Raw genomic sequence first — 8,756 nt, 5'->3', positions numbered from 1 at the left:
AAGATTTGAACTTGTTTGTGTGTGTTTTAAAGATTGTGTTTACATTTTAGAGCGCTCTCGTGAATAAACATTTTGGCTATTGTAAACTGGGACTATGTCTGTTTCATTTAAACCAGAACCTTACAAACTCTGGGTTGCAGACTGAGTAGATTAATTTAAGTTTATGAACATTGATAATTAAATTCTCGTGACATTTTCCCTCCCATTTCAACATAATTCAGTTTGATAATGTACCAATGTACCATTACCTAGAGCTAGCCAAAAGTTGGCTAGCTCACTAACTTTAGCTATTATTTTTTGCATCAATCACACTAGATCTGAATCAAATGATGAAACCAGTGGCCAAACAATTGAAGACCGATATTCTGACATTTTACTGGGCAATGTACAGTGGGGCAAAAAAGTATTTAGTCAGCCACCAATTGTGCAAGTTCTCCCACTTAAAAAGATGAGGCCTGTAATTTTCATCATAGGTACACTTCAACTATGACAGACAAAATAAGAAAAAAATAATCCAGAAAATCACATTGTAGGATTTTTAATGAATTTATTTGCAAATTATGGTGGAAAATAAGTATTTGGTCACCTACAAACAAGCAAGATTTCTGGCTCTCACAGACCTTCTTTAAGAGGCTCCTCTGTCCTCCACTCGTTACATGTATTAATGGCACCTGTTTGAACTTGTTATCAGTATAAAAGACACCTGTCCACAACCTCAAACAGTCACACTCCAAACTCCACTATGGCCAAGACCAAAGAGCTGTCAAAGGACACCAGAAACTAAATTGTAGACCTGTACCAGGCTGGGAAGACTGAATCTGCAATAGGTAAGCAGTTTGGTTCGAAGAAATCAACTGTGGGAGCAATTATTAGGAAATGGAAGACATACAAGACCACTGATAATCACCCTCGATCTGGGGCTCCACGCAAGATCACACCCCGTGGGGTCAAAATGATCACAAGAACGGTGAGCAAAAATCCCAGAACCACACGGGGGGGACCTAGTGAATGACCTGCAGAGAACTGGGACCAAAGTAACAAAGCCTACCATCAGTAACACACTACGCCGCCAGGGACTCAAATCCTGCAGTGCCAGACGTGTTAATGGCACCTGTTTGAACTTGTTATCAGTATACTGGCTTAAGCCAGTACATGTCCAGGCCCATCTGAAGTTTGCTAGAGAGCATTTGGATGACCCAGAAGAAGATTGTGAGAATGTCATATGGTCAGATGAAACCAAAATATAACTTTTTGGTAAAAACTCAACTCGTCGTGTTTGGAGGACAAAGAATGCTGAGTTGCATCCAAAGAACACTGTGAAGCATGGGGTTGGAAACATAATGCTTTGGGGCTGTTTTTCTGCAAAGGGACCAGGACGACTGATCCGCGTAAAGGAAAGAATGAATGGGGCCATGTATCGTGAGATTTTGAGTGAAAACCTCCTTCCATCAGCAAGGGCATTGAAGATGAAACGTGGCTGGGTCTTTCAGCATGACAATGATCCCAAACACACCGCCCGGGCAACGAAGGAGTGGCTTCGTAAGAAGCATTTCAAGGTCCTGGAGTGGCCTAGCCAGTCTCCAGATCTCAACCCCATAGAAAATCTTTGGAGGGAGTTGAAAGTCCGTGTTGCCCAGCAACAGCCCCAAAACATCACTGCTCTAGAGGAGATCTGCATGGAGGAATGGGCCAAAATACCAGCAACAGTGTGTGAAAACCTTGTGAAGACTTACAGAAAACGTTTGACCTCTGTCATTGCCAACAAAGGGTATATAACAAAGTATTGAGATAAACTTTTGTTATTGACCAAATACTTATTTTCCACCATAATTTGCAAATAAATTCATTAAAAATCCTACAATGTGATTTTCTGGATTTTTTCTCTCATTTTGTCTGTCATAGTTGAAGTGTACCTATGATGAAAATTACAGGCCTCTCTCATCTTTTTAAGAGGGAGAACTTGCACAATTGGTGGCTGACTAAATACATTTTTGCCCCACTGTATGTGTATTAGTCAGTATAGCAATGTAACGTTATTGATCTGTCAGTTTCCCTAGTTAATTACCAACTTACCTACCTTTTAAACAGCACTACAGGCTTCACTGTCATGGTGCTCAGGTCAGTACACAACATTATGGTCATCATGTCTTAGCAGGATCAGGTGGTGACAGGTGTCCCTGCAGGGTCAGGCAGCCAGGGAAAAACAATCTGTTACAGCGCAGAAGTGAACTTTTGCAGATACAACACTTTATTCTCTACTGTGCAGCAAACATTGGACAAGCAAGAAACGTCCAAGATTGAAATTATTTTAAGGCAGTATGACAAACCTCTAAAGTTGATTACCAAACTGTATCAAGAGTTATTAGAGGCTTTTCCCAATGACACAAAACAGACCTGGGAGACACTATTGATGATAATGGACACAGATAGACTATGTATACAAAAGTATGTGGACACACCTTCAAATTAATGGATTTGGCTATATCAGCCACACCCGTTGCTGACAGGTGTATAAAATCGAGCACACAACCATGCAATCTCCATAGACAAACATTGGCAGTAGAATGGCCTTACTGAAGAGCTCAGTGACTTTCAACATTGCACCGTCATAGCATGACACCTTTCCAACAAGTCAGTTAAATCAAATTTCTGCCCTGCTAGAGCTGCACTAGTCAACTGTAAGTGCTGTTATTGAAAATGGAAACGTCTAGGTTCAACAACAGCTCAGACACGAAGTGGTAGGCCACACAAACTCACAGAACAGGACTGCCAAGTGCTGAAGTGCGTAGCACATAAAAATCGTCTGTCCTCTGTTGCAAAAACTCACTACCGTGTTCCAAACTGCCTCTGGAATTAACGTCAGCACAATAACTGTTCGTCGGGAGCTTCATGAAATGGGTTTCCATGTCCGAGCAGCCGCACACAAGCATAAGATCACCATGCGCAATGCCAAGCGTCGGCTGGAGGGGTGTAAAGCTCGCCGCCATTAGACTCTGGAGCAGTGGAAATGTGTTCTCTGGAGTGATGAATCCTGCTTCACCATCTGGCAGTCCGACGGACGAATCTGTGTTTAGTGGATGTCACGAGAACGCTTCCTGCCCGAATGCATAGTGCCAACTGTAAAGTTTGGTGGAATAGGAATAATGGTCTGGGGCTGTTTTTCATGATTCGGGCTAGGCCCCTTAGTTCCCGTGAAGGGAAATCTTAACGCTACAGCATACAATGACATTCTAGACAATTCTGTGCTTCCAACTTTGTGGCAACAGTTTGGGGAATGCCCTTTCCTGTTTCAGCATGACAATGCCCAGGTGCACAAAGCGAGGTCCATACAGAAATGGTTTGTCAAGATCGGTGTATAAGAACTTGACTGGCCTGCACAGAGCCCTGACCTCAACCCCATCGAACACCTTTGGGATGAATTGGAACACGACTGCAACAAGCCGGCCTAATCGCCCAACATCAGTGCTAGTACTCACTAATGCTCTTGTGGCTGAATGGTAGCAAGTCTTCACAGCAATGTTCCAAGGTCTAGTAGAAAGTCTCCACAGAAGAGTGGAGGCTGTTATAGCAGCAAAGAAGGGAACAACTCCATATTATTGGCCATGATTTTGAATGAGATATTTGACAAGCAGGTGTCCACATACTTGTGATCATGTAGCATGTGTTAGAATGCTCTGTCATGTTCATATAATTCAGACATAAATTACTGCAGTTTAAGACCATCTATAGAACAAACTATATGCCAGTGAAACTGAATAACATGCCCTCAGAATTGTAATTCCTCTGCTGGATGTGTAAAACACAAAAGGGAACATATTTGCATATGTTATGATCTTGTGAAGGCTGGCTGAATTCTGGCAAAGAGTGTTATTTTATCTCAGCATGTCTACAGATTCACCCTTCTCCTTGTTTTTGTTTGCTTGGAAATGTTGATACTGGAGACTTATCAGAAGAAACTGTGTAACCTAGAATTTATAGCGGCTAAAAAATGCATTGACATTAATTGGAAGGTTGGTTATCCTCCCACAATAGATGGCAGAAATGATTAAGGGTATACTGTGCAACCGTTATAAGGCCTGGATGCCTTATACGGAATACAGTACAACAAAAGGAGACTGTATTGAAAACATGCCCACTTCAGGGGAGATACCTATTTAGGCAATCTGCCGTACAGTTGGTTGTCACTCTGGCCTTGGCCCAACACCTGAAACCAATAATGAATGATTCACTAAGATTCTCAAGCTGAGTGGGGTGTGTTGGGTTGGGGCGCTACAGGGCTGTGGACTCTTCGGGACAGGACAGGGTGATCCAGATATATTGTGTGCAAGTAAAAATAACTCTACAGTAGGCCTATGATATGAATTATATGGAGGATGTACTGTTTTTGTGTGTTAATGTGTAGGTGTATGTGTTTTTCTAAAACGTTTGTTTTCCAAACCTTCCCTTGAGACCAAAAAAAAAGATGGGAAGGCAGTTGTGTTGGGGAGAGAGTTGAGTTATTGAATAGACTGGTGGGGGTTGTGGCGTGCAGGCGGCTCGGAATGGTTGCAATTTAATGTCTTAAAGACAATCAAAAGTTAAGACTTATTACTTCATTTGTTAGGCTATTGGTTAAAGGTGCGACCCAATATTGATTATTGAATTATCATTGATCTAGTTCACTCTTATCAATCACTTAAACATTTAATAACGATCTTAACTAGCTTAATGACAGTGGGCATTTTTGCTTACTTTTTGATGTTCCAAATAGAGACAGCTAGAAGGGCCATGGGTCATATTAGATTGTGTAGAAATGCAGGAAATTAGCTTTAGATGCCCCCCAAAAATGGGAGGACCCCCAACCCCCCTGCCAAGTTGTCCCGCCCATTTCTAAAACCAAAGTTGCGGCCCTGCTTTACACACACTTTTACACTCATAATTTGCTGTTGCTACTCTGTTCTTTATTTTACTCATTATTATTATTATCTATCCTGATGCCTAGTCACTTTACCCTGCCTTCATGTACATATCTACATCAAATACCTTGTACATCTGCACATTGATTTGGAACTGGTACTCCCTGTATATAGTGCCATTATTGTGTATTTAATTTGATTCCTCGCGTTAACTACTATTGTTGCTCATAAGCAAGCATTTCACGGTAAAGTCTACACCAGTTGTATTCAGCGCATGTGACAAATACAATTTCATACGTGTACTTGATGTTTTTGACTATCTCCAAGACGGGGGCGTGCCCAGCCTGGTTCCTCAAGTCCACAATCAACTCCCTTGTTTTGCTGACGTTGAGAGAGAGGTTGTTTACCTGGCACCACACCGTCAGAATGCCTACTGTTGGCCGTCTCCTCGTTATTGGTAATCAGGTCTGTTACTGTCGCGTCGTCAGCAAACTTGATGAATGTGTTGGAGGTGTGCATGGCCACGCAAACATGGGTGAACAGGGAGTATAGGAGGGGGCTGAGCACGAACTAAACTTGGAGTCACGCAAGGATATGTTGTGTGGTCCTCCCACTACGACTCAGGAAACCATGCAGTTTATTAGATTACAGATGAAATAAGTTACAATGAACTTCACATGGTGGTGAAAGTGCACGGTGATGAGCTTTATGGTCCTTTCCAGTTTGAACTGTGTGAGGCCACACAGTCGTTGGTATACAGGGAGTAAAGGAGGGCACTGAGGACGCACCCTTGTGGGGCCCCCGTGTTGAGGATCAATGTGGAGGAGGTAATGTTGCCTACCCTCACCACCTGGCCCCTCAGGAAGTCCAGGACCCAGTTGCATAGGGAGGAGTTCAGTCCCAGGGCTGTGAGCTTTGTGCTATGCTTAGAGGGCACTAAAGGTATTGAAGTCCGAGCTGTAGTCGAACAGTATCCTCACATATGCATTCCTCTTGTCCAGATGGGTGAGGGCAGTGTGCAGTGCAATTGCGTTGTCCGTGGATCTGTCGGGCTGTAGGTAGAGAGGGTTGAGTGTATCGGGAGGAAGGATGTGATGTTTCTTGTGCACAGGGATGATAGTTGACATCTTGAAGCAGGTGGGGGATAACGACCTGTGCTAGAGATTGAAAATGTCCGTCAACACAACAGCTAGCTGGTCTGCACATGCACTGAGGGTGCAGCTAGGGAGGATAGTGAGGGTTAAGCAAGTAGCCCTCGTTGTCCTCAGAGGCTCTCCTCGGCATCTGAGTCGTTTCGCTCAAAGTGCTAAAAAAAAGGTGTTTAGCTTGTCTAGTAGGGTGGCGTTGGTGTCCGCGAAGTGACTGGCTTTCTTTTTGTAATCCATGATCGTTAGGAGCCCCGACCCGCTGAATTGCTCCTCCACTTTGACCCTATACAGGTGTCTCACCATCTTGATCAATCTGCGTAGGTCGTATTTTTACTGTTTAACCATACAAATTGTCCCTGTTCACCTTGCCGTGTTTATAAGCAGCATCTCTCTTTCAGTTTCCTGACAAGTCTGCCATCAGTTTTGGATTCAGCTAAGTTTTGAAATTCACCATCAGAATCACATCTGTGCATTTTTTGATGAATCATGTGGCTGAGTTGGCATATTCATTAATGTTATCGCTAGAGGCAACCCGGAACATATTCCAGTCCACGTGATCAAAACAGTCTTGTCATGTAGCAGTGGTCCAGGATAGAATCTCTGCGAGTTGGACAGTCAATGTGTTCATAGCAATTCAATAAATTTGTTTTGTTAAAGTCCCACGCCTCCAGGTACGCAGTCTAGTTTGTTCAGGGTCCAATTAAGTATTTTTGGTGTCTGCTTGGGGTGGGATGTAGAAAGACATAGCGATTATCCCTGCCAACTCTTTCGGAAGATAAAAATGGCGACATTTGATGACCAAGTATTCCAATTCGGGAGAGCAAAAGCTCGCAAGTTCCTGTGCATTTCCCCCATCGCACCACTTGTTATTGGTCATAAAACAGAACCTTCCAACTTTGTTCTTGCCACAGAGAGCCCTCTCCTATCTGCTCGATGTGTAAAACCCGCTGGTTGTATATCATTCATTTGGATGTCAGAGGAAAGCCAGGTCTCAGAAAAACAGAGTATGTTACAAAATCAGATGTCCCCCTGGAAGGAGAACCTCGATCTGAGTTCGTCAAGTTTATTCACTAATGATTGAACATTGGCAAGTTCAATCGTCATATTCCAATAGTTCTGCCCGGGTGTATGACGTTTGCACGAAACAAACTGAGTAAGAACATTTGAGAAAATCACTAGGAAAAACACTAGAAAAAGTAGAAACCTGTAATGTTTTGTAGGAGCTCAAGGCGAGGCACCATCCGTGATGTATAGTGTGTGCAATCAGCATACAGTCATTTTAGCTTCTTGTAAGACAAGTGGCAAATAATTTGTAAAAATAGAGTAACGGCCCAAGAGAACCGCCCTGAGGGATACCGCACTGTACATATGTTAGAGAAGCTTCCATTGAATACTTGAGTTCTATTGGATAAGTAACTCTCCAACCATGTGATGGTAGGTGATGCAAAGCCATAACAAGGGAAGTTTTTTCAACAACAAATTGATAATATAATATCAAAGGCTGCACTGAAATCTAACAATACAGCTCCAACTATCATCTTATTATCCATCCATCAGTCATCTGAGTCAGTGCAGTACAGGTTGAGTCCCCTTCCATACTTGCAAGTCAGTAGTTTACTTGTTCTTTGACAAACAATTTTCTCCATCAGTTTAGTAAGAACAGGCAGCAACCTAATTGGGTGGCTGCTAGAGCCAGTAAAGGGTGCTTTACTATTTTTAGGATGTGGAATTACTTTAGCTTCCTTCCACACCTATGGACACGCTCCTTTAGGCTTAAGTTAAAGACATGGCAAATAGGGGTGGCAAGACAGTCTGCTACCATTCTCAACAGTTTTCCATCTAGGCTGACTATACCTGGTGCCTTATCATTATTAGGCTACCCTAATGGTAGTGGTTAGAACGTTGGACTAGTAACCGGAAGTTTGCAAGTTCAAACCCCCGAGCTGACAAGGTACAAATTTGAAATTCTGCCCCTGAACAGGCAGTTAACCCACTGTTCCTAGGCCGTCATTGAAAATAAGAATTTGTTCTTAACTGACTTGCCTAGATAAATAAAAGGTCAAATAAAAAAAATATATTAAAAAAAAATGACAGATAATTGTTTTCCCACCTCTTCCATACAAACTTGACCAAATGGCAATCCTTTCATTATTAGATCTTTAATATGCAAATATGATGGTTTACTGTGTAATGTTGTCATTTCACTTCTGCTTGTCCTGGAGTACCCCCAACAGTACACAGATTCGTTGACAAACAACTCATTCAACTCATTGAGGGCTTGATTAGTTGAATCAGGTGTGTTTGTCCAGGATTACAATAAATATGTGTACTGTTGGGGGTTCTCAAGAACCAGGGTTGGGAAACACTGATGTAGCCAATAATTTCAAATGACTATTCACAAACTGGACAAACAGAAGTGAAATGACATTACACAGTTAAGTTTAGTCACAAAAGTTCTCAATTGATAGTTTGTCAACCAACCAGCTGAGCAGCCAATTTCTGAACAATACAATTTTCCATTCCTCATCGATCCAGGCGGCTCTAACAGTTAAGTTAGTTTAACAGGTGCATGTTTGTCAACAATTGACAAGAATACTTTTACAGACTCCGAGTACTGCATCTGGTTTCCCCTCCTTATACACATCAGACCAACATAAATGTTTTACATCTTCAATAAAAAGAGACCTATGATAGCTTATACCTTTAGGCCCCG

Source organism: Oncorhynchus clarkii, chromosome 32 (assembly GCF_045791955.1).
Source record: "Oncorhynchus clarkii lewisi isolate Uvic-CL-2024 chromosome 32, UVic_Ocla_1.0, whole genome shotgun sequence".
Classification (NCBI taxonomy): Eukaryota; Metazoa; Chordata; class Actinopteri; order Salmoniformes; family Salmonidae; genus Oncorhynchus; species Oncorhynchus clarkii.
Note: the sequence above shows the minus strand (reverse complement) of the source record.